This window comes from Cydia fagiglandana, chromosome 11, assembly GCF_963556715.1.
Source record: "Cydia fagiglandana chromosome 11, ilCydFagi1.1, whole genome shotgun sequence".
Taxonomy (NCBI): Eukaryota; Metazoa; Arthropoda; class Insecta; order Lepidoptera; family Tortricidae; genus Cydia; species Cydia fagiglandana.
In genome coordinates, this window is record NC_085942.1 from 12,157,072 (window position 1) to 12,173,944 (window position 16,873).

Consider the following 16,873-nt stretch of genomic DNA (forward strand, 5'->3'; position numbering starts at 1 on the left):
TTTAAATAACTTGCTGCCTCTGCCGCCAAGTTAAAGACGAAGTATGTATATGGTTGCTTATGGCAATTTGATAAACTAAGAAAAATGGCTTACAGTTTATTAGAAACAGTTTTGTGGCATATTTTAAATGAATGTAACTACAAATTCGTCAACACTGTGGAAATTATACTTATTTACTCCATGCATAAAGCAACGATGTATGTGAAACATGATATCAATATGAAAGACTATGTAAACTTATGTGACGAAAACGACAGTCAGACGGATACAAGGCGAAAAAAATCAAAGATACATGAAAATATACGGGTAGTAAAAATACACGACTCGTCTAAAACATACGCGTGATAATGATATAGGTACGTGTTGGTTATATTTTGGGTGTAGTTTACTTTTAGTTTTTTCTATAAATAAAACTTGGGTTTCGTGGATTTTTTATTTTATTTATTTCATTGCATGTTTGAGAAAAGCACTATACATACCTCGGCGGGAAATGGGGTTCGGCTATATGTCTTCGGCCGGCAACCCCTCTCGTCCCGGCCTCTGTAGTAATGTACTAATAACGCCGCTGATGGCCCGGCCGGGTGACATGACAAGCTGTCATCAAAATCAACAAACAGTGAAAGTACAAATTTTATAATGTTTACTCATGATTTTTGGCTTGCTGCTTACGATTGCCCACTGCCTATGAAAAACTAAATACCTACTTACCTATACTTAGTGTCCCGACATCGCGCCGTACAGCTCCTCGCTCCTGAGTGTATAACATCTTTTTCCATTTTGTGTGCATTTAGTAATCGATTCACAGAACCAAGACTATTTTTTATTTTATTGTGTGTTGTACATAATTACTTTATATTTAATAGTAGGTATTTATTCCTTTTTTACGATTTTATTTGTAGGTACTCAATGCTGTTAATATTTTATAATAATAGCTGTTAAGTTTGTATTTTATATTTATAGTGTTTATGCCTTCGCAACCGTGCCTGAATCCGCCGGAGTTGCTGCATTGCCCTGTGTGCTCGGACGGAAAGCAATACAAAGGTCGGCGAGGTCTCGCTATCCATACGGCTTACCGGCATGGCACCCGTGTGGCTATCGACCCCCCGATTCCTAGCGCTTCTCAGCCTGCAGGGTCTTCCTCCGCCGGGGGTCCTACAGCGACACCGCCGCCAGCTGAAATATCGCTTGCGGACAGGCTAGGGCTGTTGAAGGCCAACATTCCAATTGTGAAAAGAATACCCCGTGGTGCGCGTTTCACCGTCGCACGCTGCCTCACCGAGTGTGTGGCCAAGGTCGTCGCAGAAAATTCTGTTAAAGCGTGGGAGCGTCTGCTCACGTTTCCATTCACAGTTTTACACGTTGAAAAATCAAAAAAGGTATCACTCACCTCCCAAATTAAAACCAACACGTCTTCTTTATCTGATCTACCAGACATCCCTCAAAATTCTCATAATACACGCTCAACTCATAATTCGCTTCATACGAAAATAAAATCTATAGAAAATAAACTTTCGGAAGGGAACGTGAGTGGTGCTGCCCGACTTTTATTTTCTAGCGACGACTTGGCTGCGCACTCGGCCGCTACCTACGCCGCCTTAAAAGAAAAACACCCAGAGCCTCCCATTTCTTCAAGACTGCCAGATCCTCCCTCCGTCGATGATCCCTCTGTGATTGTCACTGAAGATGCAGTGAGTCAGGCCATAGCTTCGTTCACCAACGGATCCGCCGGCGGGATGGATGGCTTGTCTCCTCAGCATTTAAAAGATCTGACTGCGATGACACTAGGCGATGCGAGGTCGGCCCTACTCAGAGAAATAACAGCTTTAATCAACCTGATGCTTTCAGGCCGAGTTAACACAGATATTGTGCCTCTGTTATACGGCGCGAACCTGGTGGCGTTGGCCAAGAAGGACGGCGGTATCCGCCCGATTGCGGTTGGGTGCACCCTCAGACGCTTAGCCTCCAAACTATGCTGCAGACAATTCAACCAAAGGCTAACAGGGATCTTTAAACCTCGACAACTAGGATTCGGCGTAAAGGGTGGTTGTGAGGCAGCAGTGCACGCTGCGCGTACATTCCTCAATCGTCCGGACTACGAAGTGTTTGTAAAAATAGATGTCAAAAATGCATTTAATTCGGTCGACCGCGGTGCTCTGTTAGCAGAAGTAAAAAAAGAGCTACCAGAACTTTACAAATACATTTGGCAATGCTACGGAGCACCTTCAAAATTACTTTTTGGAAATGATATTATCTTGTCAAGTATGGGCTGCCAACAGGGAGATCCGCTTGGGCCTGCCATTTTTAGTTTGGTCATTCACCCCATCATCTCTAGTCTAAATTCAAAATTCAATTGTTGGTACTTAGATGACGGCTCCCTTGGCGGAGACGCACTAACCGTACTACAAGATATACAATCTATCATAGATAAATTTTCGAAAATCGGGCTTGCATTAAATTTCACTAAATGCGAAATTTTTATTCCAGATCACGTTCCATTGAATACAAAAATAGATATACTAACAAATTTTAACGCAGTTTTACCTAATATTTCCGTTCATTCAAAAACATCCCTCACCCTTTTAGGCTCACCAATTTTTGACGAATCAATCGCACCCGTCATTAACTGTAAATTAAATTTATTCAATAATACATCAGACCTCCTATTTAAAATAAATCCCCATATGGCTCTTTTCATCATCCGTTTTTGCTTATTTACACCCAAATTTATGTATTTACTCCGCAGTTGCCCAATTTGGAAATTTCCGTCCATCCTGTCTTCCATAGACTCCTCCCTTCAGGCAACCCTTTCCAAAACACTGAACATTCATCTCGACAATAGTTCATGGACCCAAGCGGTTCTACCGATAAGGCTGGGTGGACTGGGCGTTCGCACCTCGGCCAGTTTGGCTCTACCCGCGTTCCTGTCCTCAGTATACGGCTCGCTGTCTCTCGTCGGTATTATTTTAAACCTTCCTTAGATACCTGACGATGAGATAGCGAATCTGGGTGAGGCCAGGGAGGCCTGGTGTGAGTCGTGTCCGGGTGAGGATATCCCAGTCGCCCGTCACATTCAGCGGGCTTGGGACTCCCCTCCCTTAAAAGCAGCTCATACCACACTTCTTCAGGATAGTCCGGACGACTTCGAACGTGCCCGAATTCTAGCCGTATCAGCCCCCGAGTCGGGCCATTGGCTACGAGCACTCCCTTCCCGTCAAATAGGCACCGTTTTGGACCCAAGTAGCTTGAGAATAGCTATATGCTTAAGGCTTGGGTCCAAAATATGTGTCCCTCACACTTGCGCCTGTGGCAAAAACGTCGATCAGCTGGGCCGACATGGCCTTTCATGCCCCAAAAGCGCCGGCCGCCTATTTCGCCACGGTACCATCAATGATTTGGTCCGTCGGTCGCTTGCCACCGCCTCTGTGCCTGCGATTCTCGAACCCGCGGGCATGGCGAGGGACGATGGCAAGCGCCCCGACGGGGCCACATTGGTGCCGTGGAAACTAGGTAGGGCCCTGGTGTGGGACGCAACGTGCGTAGATACCTTCGCACAGTCCCATATCCAGGCGACCCGCACCCAGGCCGGCGGCGCGGCTGACCAGGCCCAGGTTCTCAAGCGCCGCAAATATTCGTCCTTACTTAAGGACTACGAGTTTGCGGCGCTCGCGGTAGAGACACTGGGCCCTTGGTCAGCCGACATGCAGGCCTTTGTGAGGGCCCTGTCGGGACGGCTGATTGACGCCACAGGGGATCCCAGAGCTGGCGCGTATTTCTCGCAACGAATCGCCCTGGCGGTTCAGCGAGGAAACGCCGCCAGCGTAATGGGTACCATGCCACAGGCGGACCTGCTAGAGGGGGTATTCTTTTTATAATTAGGTTTTTATTTTATAGGTAAGTTTCTTTTATTTTAGTATTAATTTTAATTTCTTTGTAGTTTTAGTTTATTTTAATAAGTTATTTTATATTCAATATGTTATACATAGTTAGTTTCTTTGAAATAAATAAAGCATGTACTATTGTTGGTTGTCTGTAAAGTCGGTTTACGTACGATAATTTTGCATGATAACGTCATAAGAAAATATTACCATTACATGATGATGATGATATTACGTAACGTTACCATGGAGATCTGTTCACAACGTGACATTTTTTTGTGCATGCCTAGCGGTGTTTATTGACTTATATGACGTTATTACGTCAAAAAATGGCTACCTACAGATTATTCCTTGTCAATAGGAGTATAAAAATTACTTTAAAATTTTACAAAAGAGCAAATCATTATTTTCTAAAATCACAAAACAAAGCCAAACTTGTTGAAAGCAATATTCTCTCTGAAAATGAAGAGATTTGCCGTATTGACCTACTTAAAGTTTGCGCGCTTAAACTTAACCAAACAAAACTTTAACAAAACAAAGCTTAAACTTAACTTAACAGATCGAAACCAAAAAGCTTTTAAATGGAATTATCAGACGGTTGCGCCTCTACTTAAACATTATTTTAAGAAAGTAAAACAACATGAATAGCTACGAGAGGTTCCGTCCATTAATTTGTTACATTGTTTTTGTAGTATTTATTTTATTTATTTATTCGTATGGCATTTAAAGAGTCGCTAATTATCAATTACAATATTTACAATACTATATCTAAATTATTCACCCATTGGGCAGCGTGTGCATTAAGGTGACAGCCCATTTCCAACGACAGCTGCATTATTGTTCATTTTACTATGGAAATTGACAATAACAGCGACCCGTTCAGTAGGTACTAGAAGTGCAGCTGCAGTCAGAAATGGAATGTTACCATTAGGCGAGTGAAGGTCTAGGGCCTCTCCGACAAATTTCCGTTTCGGGCAACTAGGTATGTATTAATGTGGTGTATACTGTATAATCTGTACTGGGGCCCCGCAGTCGCATGCTGGTGAGTCTCGCCAACCACACTTAAACAGGTAGTCCGCACAGCGTCCATGTTCGGTACGGAGTCTGTTTTTTTATTTTTATTTTAGTCCATGATGTGTATATTTTACACTAGCCTAAGAATAGGTTAATCTGTAAAGCCATATTTCATATTCTTTAAGCACACTTGGACCTGTTTGTAACTGATAGTTTGGTAAGTATTTTAAAATAAATTAATATATACTTACAGGAAATTATGCCCGCACACAAAACTCCAGGGTCCTTAATTAAACTTTTAATATAAGAAATGTTTTATTTAAATGAAGGAAGTAGCTAATTTTCCTTAGTGAGCTATTATTTTGAACCCTCCGGCCGTTTTGGCAACCAAGTTTCGTAACCAGTTGTCAAAAAAGAATATATCATCGTGTTAGGCAACTAGTTGCCTAAAAAGAAATTCTATTCCTGTTTGACATCCAGTTGCCAACGAAGAATAGAGCTCAGACACTTAGAGAAAATGTGGCTAGTTTCCAAGGCTTCAAAAACAAATGTACATATAAAAGTACTTACATACAGTGTTGGGCATTCAAGAATAAAATCATGATTTGAATAAGAATTTGCAAGAATAAAATCACGGTGATTTTATTCTGGAATAATTCGTCCGGAATAATTTTGTCTGGAATAATTCGTAGATGAGAAAATTTAATGGGAATAAGTTATTCTTAGTCAAATAAAAATAATCATGATTTTTTAGCTAATTTAGCTAAAAATAGCTATATATCTGACTTTAATAATTAAAGCCAGATAAATAAGCTATAAAGCTTACCTAGGGGCTATTCATAAATTACGTCATTTCAAATTAGGGTGGTGGGGTCTGGACATCGGATGATGGTAGCATGGCGTAGGAGGAAACGGGGCCATTCGAAGCATGATTTTTGGATGATTTTAGGGAGGGGGGGCTCAAAAATCGTCAAAAATCGATGACGTAATTTATGGACAGCCCCCTAGTTGAGTGGTAGTACAAATACCATGGCTGCGATTTACTAAATTTCACAAAAAATACAAAATAACGCGTACAGGTTAATATTTTATAAAAATTTATTTTAGTCCACAACATTGCTTAACATATTTGACACCACGGAATTCACCATCTCTAACGAGAACCTAAGCAGATCAGCAATATCCTGTGCGTGGCGGGCGTCGAAATCGGTGCGGTTGTTGGGGCATATAAACACTTGTGTCCACCCATTTTCCCCTACTCCGCAATGTTGACTGCAAACGCTCGTTCCAGGTGATTTTAGGATATTCTAGATGTCACGTAATGTCTAGCTGTGAAATGAGATATGAAAGTCTTATTTGGTAACCAGTTGTAAACAAAGACATTTAATTCCTTTCCGACAACTGGTTGCGAAACTCCACTGTCATCTACGGTAGTTGTGGATTAGGAATAGAATTTCTTTTTGGGCAACTAGTTGCGTAACAAGATTATTTCTTATTTTTCAACAACTGGTTGCGAAACTTGGTTGCCAAAACGGCCGGAGGGATTTTGAATCTGCAAAAATCCTTTCAACATTTTTGTAAATATAAAGTCTGACACCTACTGCTATTTATGACTTCTAAAGTCCGACTTTCCTGGCACCTGGCACTTTTAAAATGGTTTGCACGAAAATACATTTAAAAAAAGCATACATAATAATATTATTTTAGTCTAACATTTTTTTTTTACGACTTATCTGGCCAACTCGGTAGTGACCACCCTGTCTCTTCTAATACCTACATGATAGGACTTTAGTATCTACTGCTCGATACGTATCGAAAATCTAAAGGTTTACCAAAGGAATTCTAAGAAATCCGTGGTCGGTAAATTTTAATGTCTCAGAGACGTGGATACTTTACCTCTATCCTAGTTATATATTTAGTGGTCTACAGAGGATTGCGCCCGATAGGTTCATACAAAAGTTTCATGGGATCTCTAAACTTCTGGGAGACGAGTCGTCTCAGACGACCTCGACTCCGAGAGCTTTTTTTTAACTTTCGGAACAAATATCTCATTCCGGGTGAGCCGAGCGCTTTTAAATATTTGCGGTTTATTTTTGAGTGTCAGTTTTATATTGATATGGGCTTGTTGTTAGGTACCTACAAAATTAAGCCAATATAAAAAAAACTATTTTTAAATATTCTATCTGCTATTTTCATTTATAAACGCTGGTTTGTTCGCAATCCTTGATAAAATCTTGAAAACAGACATTCAAGGGACTTCTTATTATTCCTTTATATTCAGTCTTCGAAACGCATCAGATACCTAACTAATTTATTCATACCGAATCTGCCATCTGCTTTTCACCTTTTTGCATATTTGCCTTTAATTTAATGTTAAATAAAATTCATAATATCGTAGCATTTCAACAGAAATGAAAGCTATATCAAATAGTATTCGTTCTTCATGCGTAGAGGGTGCCTAGGGACTGAACATTATTGGCATCGATATAACACGAAGCATCCCGCATGTCATTTCGTTGCCTGCAGGCGCAAGAAATTGCATGCAATACAACGATGATACGCAACCAGCATATTGAGATCCCCCGCACCTCGCCCGCATTCTTCATACACGTAGATTATAAGGGCCGAGTAGTATAACGGGGGGTGTCTTTGTATTCTGGTGTTTTTACACTATACGGTATAGATGTACGGTTCATGCACTCCTACAGGGCATATTGGACGCAATCTGTGATACCTGACGTGGCTGGGAATTTCATTATAGTCCATTGACTGTTCACAACGATCATCTACGTAGATTGAAGCGTGGCATCAAATTGTTTACCTTGGCTTCCATCGCTGATACACCAATATGTATTATATTATGGAATCTAGGCTCTGAGATTAAATTCTTGGTCGCTTATCCAATAAACGTTAAAGTATTTTCTTTTTAAAAATGTCAGACAGAACAGAATTAACTTGTGACAGCGTCGGGCATTTTTCTTACTAGGAATACGACAGTCGCATAATAATAAGTAAGACCTTGCTGTAGGAAGTCATTTAAATATTGAGTAATTTTGCACATTATAGTATGCCTATTCATAAAAGCCTAATAAACCTCAACCATTTTTTGGTTTAGGTACCCGTAAATCGTTGTGTTCAATATATTTAGTGCTTGAGCAAGTGTGTAGGTGTACTTATATATTTCTTTCGTTACGAACTGAAAACTGTTATTGAAACAAAATGCAATCTTTAAGAGTGATTTTATTAATCTAAAACTGTTAATCTGAAGTAATGTACTTATAATATCTGTTATATGCTGACTACTTTATAATTCGAATTTATCAGTCATATCACGGAAATTTCTACTATTATATCAAGAACACGTATTGAAAGACGTGAAATAGATCATCAGTATACATACATCGGGACAATAGAAACAAAAACAATTGCAGTGCAGTTGAGACCTGCATTTTCATTGATTCCACCACACGAGGTCAACGCACTGACCCTCGCAAACACTCATAAACGTATAGATGTATTAGCCGTGCAAATGCGGGGAAACACCCGGCGATAACACATGGATAGGATACTCGTGTTGAACGTTCATCACTTATCAACTATGTTATATGATGCCTGTCATTAATTATAGATAATTGTCGAATCTCTTGATTACTTACCAGAAATTTGCCATGGTTCGAAGAAGTACTAATATTACTAGTACTCTTTGCAAGTACCTTTGTATTTAATTTCAGTGTCTCGATTAAAACGCTCGATTAGGGAAATGAATTGGAGATTCACTAGATATGAAATAGTAAAAATATGTGACGTTCCACAGCAAAAGGTACCTTTTGGCGGCTGGCACTTACGTCGTATAGCGCCGCAATAACATTGGAGCGGCGTTAATAATAGCGTAAGCGCCAACCGCCATAAGGTAACTTTACCCGTGGGACGTCACATTATAACTTTACTATGTATATCGTATCTAGTTAATCTCTAATTAATTTCCCGAATCGCGCCGGAACTGTATTCCCACAGTATTAAACTTATTAATTAGGGGTATACCTACACGGAAAAAATTAGCCGAACTCAGTTACTAGTTACTTCAAAAAATAAGGGAAGAAATATTGCTCTATAACCTTCAGTCGATTTCGTAACAGGTAACACAATCATAGTTCGCAAGTCCCATTTTTTGTGAATGTAGTAACAAAATAGTTTAATATAGTTAGTTTAATAGTTTCGGTGATCACGTGGTGCTTTCCATAGAAAACGAAGCGCCGGAAGCTCCGGCCTGGCCCCGGTCCAGTCTAGCGTGAGTCATCCTTTATGCAAATATATTTTTCATACTATACTGTATACTTACTTTAATAAATATTAAATAAACCCTCGTAGAATTATTCGTTTGCAATTAGTTAGATACTAAGAACCTGCCACGCACCTGGACAACTTTGCTTTGGATAAAATGTACCTTTATTTTCCTTTAAATAGAAGCAGAGTACTTTGCACTCGTTTCTTTCTATCATACCACGCGCACCCCATAAAACAAAAGCGGTATTACAGACCGAGCTAAATAAACTAATCAACGAAGAATTCTAAAACAAAAACATTTCTCTAGAAATAAAAAGTATCCTCTTGCACTTAACCATTTTTAACATAGATAGTCACGTGGTGCTGAAATAATAAGTATATAAAAATAAAATTAATATTAACTATAGGTATGGATGGACACATTTATTTCCGGTACTTTTTTATATAGCACGGTGGCAAACAAGGAAACAAGCAAGTGGTTACCGCAGTCTATGGAAGCTTGCAGCAACGGTGTCACATACGCGTTGCCGGCCCTTTCAACTCAAAAATAATACAAGTAAGTACACAATTTTTTTGTAGAATGTACATTATAAAATCCTACAAAACAAAAGCGCGTAGGTAATCACTAGGTAAAAAGGAGGATCATTTACTCACAAAACTAATTTTGATACTTAAATTGTGTTTAAATGTATTAAAATATAATAAATTATAATGCAATAAAATAATAATCATATACCTATTTTATCAGTTTGAAGTAAATAAACGTAAAGTACAACGCCCGAACTGTTATCATCTTTTGGGGTTAAATATTACCAATATACCTAAAATAGTAGGTATTATCAACATTAAGGCTGATATACTCGTTTTCGAATTATTCAATAACACATTTCTTTCGTAGCTTTAACATACATATCGATTTTTTTTATTTTGCATCTATGTAGTTACATTATAATACTTATACCTATCATAACTCTGATACCCAATCGGAACTTACAAAAACGTGTTTAATCATTCTTTGACATTCGCACTTAATACGTATATTATGTAGCTGCCTATTGTTATTTACAGATGTAGTGCATAATTCTTTTCCATCGTACTTTCTCGGAAACGTTCGTATATGTCATGCTACTTCAGTCAACTTCAGTACTTTTTCTACCGAGGCCACAGAATAAATACACATACTACTACACACTACTACACTACTACACTACTACTACTACTACTACTACTTATACTAGGTACAGAAGACTCACTCTCTAACAAAACGCGTCTGTCACGATCAGTACAGCTATGGCCGCTAGGTGGCGACAGCGCCACGCGCCGCTTATGGCAAACCCCAAAATTGGGGTCGAACGAATGTACTTTTAGCTACCTGTAGGAAAGCGACGAAATTGCAGAGTAAACCACGCCTGCCGAGACTCGCTGAAATAGCAAAATACGTTCATATATTTTCGTGAAAATATGATGGAAAATACTGTAATTATTTGACTGCAACTTTACTCGCACAGCAATTGCTTTCTGTTGATTGGAGTACAATGATTCCCCTTATTTGCACTTGTCACAGACTGAATGAAATAAGTCCGGATTGCCGCTTTGTTATTATATTTACGCCATTTGTTCATCGAAGCTTAGCCGCACGGTGCGCCGAGACCGTACCCTAGGTAGACGCCGGTCCATGCCCCCGTGTAGGGTACGCTAGGTTGGGTAGTTAGATGTAGGTTGGGTTATCACTATTTGAATGTGGCCACATTTGCTGCAAAGATTGGCTACGTCAGTCACCTGAGAGTGCACCAGCGACGCTCTCAGCTGTAGCATAGCAGTCGCTGTAGCCGAAAACGGCTAGGAGGAGATGATGACGATGAGTTAGATGTAATGTCATTGGTCTCTATGGGTGTACCACAGGGGTCAATATTGGGGCCTTTCCTGTTCCTTATCTACATAAATGACTTGCCATTCCTTGTTAAGACCCACCATGATATAGTATTGTTTGCAGACGACACCTCACTTATTTTCAAAGTCAAACGACAGCAACAAGCTTACAATGATGTAAACAATGCTATTTCAAAAGTAGTAAATTGGTTCAATGTTAATAATTTAATGTTAAATGAGAAAAAAACTAAATGTATTAAGTTTGTCACTAGTAGTAACGTAAGGCATGTGCAAGTGTCATTGTGAAGGATGAGGAATTGGAATTAATTGATAGTACAGTTTTTCTTGGTATAACTTTAGATTCTGAACTCCAGTGGGGTCCCCATATTGCTACTCTTTCGAATAGACTGAGCTCTGCAGCTTTTGCAGTGAGCAAAATCCGTCAGTTAACTGATGTGAAAACAGCTCGATTAGTATATTTTAGTTACTTCCATACTTAGCATTATGGCATATGGTATTTTACTGTGGGGCGGTGCTTCAGAGATAAATACCATTTTTGTTCTGCAGAAGAGGGCTATTCGAGCAATATACATAATGAACCATAGAGACTCACTTAGAGATACATTTAAGGAAATTGACATAATGACAGTGCACTGACAATACATTTATGAGAATATTCTGTATGTACATAAAAATATTGTAAATTTTAGGAAAAATTGTGAAATCCATAATATTAATACTAGAAATAAACATAAGTTCGCAGTGCCCTTCACTCGGCTCCATAAAATTAAAAAATCATTCATGGGTAATTGTGTAAGATTTTATAATAAACTTCCAAACCATATTACTGAATTATCTATTAATAAATTTAAGAATTATGTAAAGCGTAAACTTATTTCCAAAGCTTATTATACCACACAGGACTACATGAATGATAATACAACGTGGGATTAATTGTTATTCGAAATGATTATTTATTTATTAGGTATATTTGATTATTGATGAGGAAATGGATATTCCGATGTAATATTATCTACTTGTTTGTTACTTATGCTTTTTTTTTGACATTTAGATTTTATTCTAGAAATTCTAGACTGGTATTTTTTTATACAATTTTTTTTTAATGTTTGACGATCCTTTTGTGAAATTCTTAGTGTTAAATTTGACATGTATAATATCCAATTTTATTATGGAATAACATTAACATCAATAAATTGCTCTGATAATTAGATTAAGATTAATTACGATTCATAAGAGCTTGTTGCTAGGCCTACATGAATAAAGTATATTTTGATTTGATTGATTTAATAAGGTAAAACAAAGAAAAGGTGTGAAAGTGGGTTTATATTAATTTTAACGGGCTCTCACTGTTTCAACTGTTTTTAATTAATAATCCTTTTCAAGGTTTTTAACTGGACGGGAAAGAAGGCTAATGTGGTGTGGATAAAAGGTGCACACAAACATTAAATAATACTTATATATTGTATCTCGTTACACATTTTTATTCCACTACGATAGAACTAGCAATGTGACCGACGGACGATTCTGAGTTTTGACTACATACAGTTGTGTTGTGAACCACTTTAGTTGGGGGAACAAGTGAGTGGACCAATATACATATTATGATATGGTCATGATTGCATAAGTACATTCGTTAGAAAAGTGTAACGTAAAACCGGTGATTGTGGACATCCATGGAGCACGGGATACAGTGGATTGAAGTAGGGTTCACGGGCCATACGCTGTTTGAAGGAAAGGTTACTGTTACCAGGATCCTGAATTCCTGACCTTTTACGTCATGTGTTATTATTTTATATGAGTAAATAATATGAACTATTTGCACGTTCGTGTATCTGTAGCTTCGTTAAAACAATGGTAATTACAGAGAATGGCGTGCTCCATTAAAATAATCGTACCATTTATAATTGGTCACGATGGAAACGTGTAGTGCACTCTAGTGAATTATTTATGGTAAAAAGGTTTGTATTTTATTTATATTGTAAATATCAGTTATACTCTTCGTGACAGGTATCAACTTTAATAAACAATGAATCCATGCAGCACTATTAAATAAACCTGAACTCATCTATGAGCTCAAACTCAGGAACGTTCAGTTTCCAGCCACCGCGCAGGCTGATGATTTAAGACAGCTCCTCACAAAGGTTTGTATAGTACCTATTTAACACTTGCATCAAATAACTATGAATATCCCTTAATTTAATAATCCTAAGTATCAAATTTAAATGTCAAGAAGCATAATACTTTTTTGCTTTTATTTGTACCTACATCTCAAAATAAATAACATGTAGGTACTTTTTTTAACTGACCTAAAGTTAAAAATATTATGAAATGAATAGAGAAACAACAAGCGCATTTATAAGGCACTATCCACTCTCCAGCATGGATCAAAGTGGACAACCGTTTCTCATACAACCGTAGTCCCCATATCCCTCTGGATCATTAAAGACAATATTTTTTCATAATTTGATGAAATTTACGATACCTCTTTGTTTGATTTTTATGGTGTCCATATTAATTTATATGCTTAGGTAACTACTTCTACTTGTCAAGTTACACTACGGCTATAAACTAACAAATTTATAAAATTTTAAATATAAGAAAATAACAAATTTATAAAAAAATACACTATTGCTTACCTAAATACCTAATGATAACAAAACACCCAGAATATCGTCTCTGCCTCGATTGGAACTACATTTACCAAGCGACTAACAAAATTACATAGAAAACGTGAAAGTTTAAGCTCGGATCAGACCACTAGTGAGATATATGAAGTTCTGTCTCGGCTTGTTACGTCCAGAAACTTTTCAATAACTCTATCAACAACTTCCTAAATTAGCCTTGGTGCGGTACACTACTCCAACTAAAGCAGAGGTTCCCAACCTTTTTAGGATTCCGTACTCAAAGGGTAAAAACGGGACCCTATTACTAAGACTTCGTTGTTCGTCTCCAGCAGGCTGTATCTCATGAACCGTGATAGCTAGGTAGATGAAATTTTCACATATGATGTATTTCTGTTGCCGTTATAACGACAAATATTAAACACAAAATATAATTTTGCGTAATAGTACGGAAATCTTCGTGCGCGAGTCCGACTCGCACTTGGACGATTTTTGACTACGGACCACTTCGATTATTCAACCCATAGTTTGAGTATCTACTTAACAATTGGGTTCTGAAAATTTTATTTAGGTACGTAAATTGTGTGTATGTGGTTATGGTTTTCGTCCGTTTCTGAGATAGGTAGTAGTTATATGACTCAATGAATAGTTTCTAGTAGGAACGTCCTACTTTGATAATTATTGGAATAATCCTTTAGTAAACCATGGACAGGCGTGGTCTGAGAGCCACTGGTTGGGAATCACTCAACTAAGTTTTCTTTAGTTAACATTTGGAAAAGTTGCTAAACTCACTTTCCACTCTCGTTTGAAATTCGCTGCATGAACTCGTTCACTGCTATTGATATTAATGAGGTTGTCAAAATATAAATTAATTTTAGTTTATTGTACTCTCGCTAGACATAAAAATAAACTCAAAATATAAAACGGCAAAAAATTCAAAGTTGGTACGTCGTTAATGAAATTATGAAAGTGATGTTACGGGTACGCAACAGTCGTACTAATGTCTGAAAAAATGTATTTTTTTTATTACGGTACAAAAAAAACAGCCCATGTCTTTTTGCTGTATACTTAATCATTTTTATTGCCTTCCTTGTACAATTACCCCTATGCAAGTTTTTGAACTCGAGAAAAAATGTCAAACCAACAATCACACGCGTATTCGGGAAACGAGATAATCACAAAATCTAGAGACGATATAGAGATCAACTAGATTTACATTAGATATCGACTAGATGTGACTTGGATATCTAAGTCATAACTTGTCGAAATCGTTCAAGAGGACCTCCAGAATCGCGGAAACGTCAAATTTGACATATCTAACTTACAAATAACTATATCTTCTCGATATCGTATCTTATTCATCTCTAAATGATCTCTAGTGTGAAAGTCAGAATAGGGCCGTCAGTATCCTGTTGCGTTCCCCCCGTAAAAACACAACAGTAAACTTTAAACAACCCTCTGGATAGTAGTAAATCGTAGTAAAGTAGGCGATGACAAGAAAAACACGAAACTTCGGTCATTACCTCCGCTGGGACGGAGTCGGAGTGCAAAGTTTGCTGTATATATTGTACCTACCTGAATGATTCCGAAACTATTGGGGTCTCACAAGGGTTTTAGTGCCTCATTATTAAGTCATAACATTACTTACAGCAGCTTTTTGTGTGGCTACGTATATGAATAGATACCTACTATTTTTCGGAATTCGTGGTTGAACTAAAGTTTTTTACTTTGAGTCAGGGGCTATAAAAATTAAGCTATACATGAACCATGCGTTTATGTGATCACAAAAGATTTGCAATTTTTTTTATAAATTCAAACTTTTATCGAATTAATTGTCCCAACTAATCAGTCTACTGCTTGAGAGGATCACAGTGTCACGGAACATAGTTATATAATGCCTTGAAGTTAGCTTAAAGCAAACATTTTTGTGAGAATATTGCTATTGACTATATTCTACGTTTACCTATCAAAGCAAGACAAGACCTAGTCCTACAATACAAAGCAGCGTTAATTATTCCAAATTATCAGAAACTATTGTAAGTCTGGTTGACGTAACTGGTGACCGAAGAGCTGGCGGCTTCCTCACACAATTATCAGCATTGCAATACAATGAGGAAATGCCGCCAGCATCCTTGATACAATACCTCAAGGGCCTATTTTAGACTTAAGCTAGTTATTAATTAGTTTAGTAGTATCACTAAGTATATATATCTAATATGTAAATAGATGGTTGGGTTTTTGTAATTTTTCAAAACACAATCCATAAAAGCCGGAACCCTCGGTAGACCACATTTCCTCATCGCTTCGACATATCGACTTTCCCATGTTTTCAGCCGCATCGCAAATGTAACGGAAGGATGATTTATCCTTCTTTGGGTCTCGACTTTGAACTTACAAGTTGCGTGTCGCTGTAGTGAAGGGTTCGCGTAAATTGTCTCTTCTTGCCTTGCCATGAACTTTGTTGGAGAAACGTTAAAGCTGACGCCTTTATTTTCTGTAGGTACTTGAGCGAGTAGTTACTAAACTTGGGATTTATGTTTATATTTGCTGTTATTGTATCTAAGATTTGTTAGAGAAGAAACATCTGGATCATGTTTTAGCATTTAAATCCCGTAAATGGGTTAAAATTAAAATCTGCTTGTTAGCAAAATAAACCAAACAAGTTTTTTTAACGGGGTTAAGTATGTACCTATATAGTGGTGCAGAGAGTCACGACGATTACTACAGCTCTCATTTCCTCCATACGGTTTGTAAATATATGACCCACTTTGAGCAGCAGTGTACCCATTGCGAAACGAGCATTGCTTCAGTACCCGCTAAAAGCAGTCGTAATGTACCTCAGTATCGATCACCCTAATGGAGTTACCCGGAAAACTATAAATTCCAACCGCCCCTTTCTAAAAGGATAATCACACAGACAACTCCGAAGCAAATGGGAATTTAGCGCCCCCTGAGAGGAGGCCTAATTGACAAAACATACTCGATTACAGCCCCCTCTTGTGAGGACTAATCACTTCGGGAATGATTTTCCGGTGTATAGGCGTTTTTAACCTGAGGCAGAGTGCAGCTAGATTATGCATATTTAAAAAAAAATACCTAACACTTATACAAAATCATAGCTGGTTTTTTTAATAATTTTAATATGATCTGTGCTGTTACCTATACATGATGTTTTTCAAAATTACCTGT